The following is a 466-nucleotide window of genomic DNA, read 5'->3' on the forward strand; positions in this document are numbered from 1 at the left end:
TACAGCATTTCGAGTAACGTCACATTGCCACCATCACTGTGATAGCACAGAAAAAATGTTTCCAGCAGAGACGTGTCTCCAGGCTCGGTGTGTACTGAGTCTGAGGGTGTTCTTTGAAGGGGTTTAAAATCCCTTAATTGAATTGGTACGATTTTGTTTTATAACAAAGTACGGATAGTTTTTGTTAAGCCATCGTTCACAAACACATACCCCATCAGATACTCATTACAAATTATAAATATACACATATCCTGAACAATGCATGCCATATCTCCAACGAATCGTTTCTCCATTACAGGATCTGCAGGCTGAGTTATGAGCTGATGCAGACCCTCCATGTGGACGCGTCGACCCGCGTCTCGTCGGTCGACAGGGATTACTTCTTTCACTACGAGGTCTGAAATGTCAAGACTCGCTATTCGCATAAGCCCAGAAGGTTTGTGAAGTGTTTATTACATTTGATTGA

The sequence above is a fragment of the Penaeus monodon genome, chromosome 15 (assembly GCF_015228065.2).
Source record: "Penaeus monodon isolate SGIC_2016 chromosome 15, NSTDA_Pmon_1, whole genome shotgun sequence".
NCBI classification, from domain to species: domain Eukaryota; kingdom Metazoa; phylum Arthropoda; class Malacostraca; order Decapoda; family Penaeidae; genus Penaeus; species Penaeus monodon.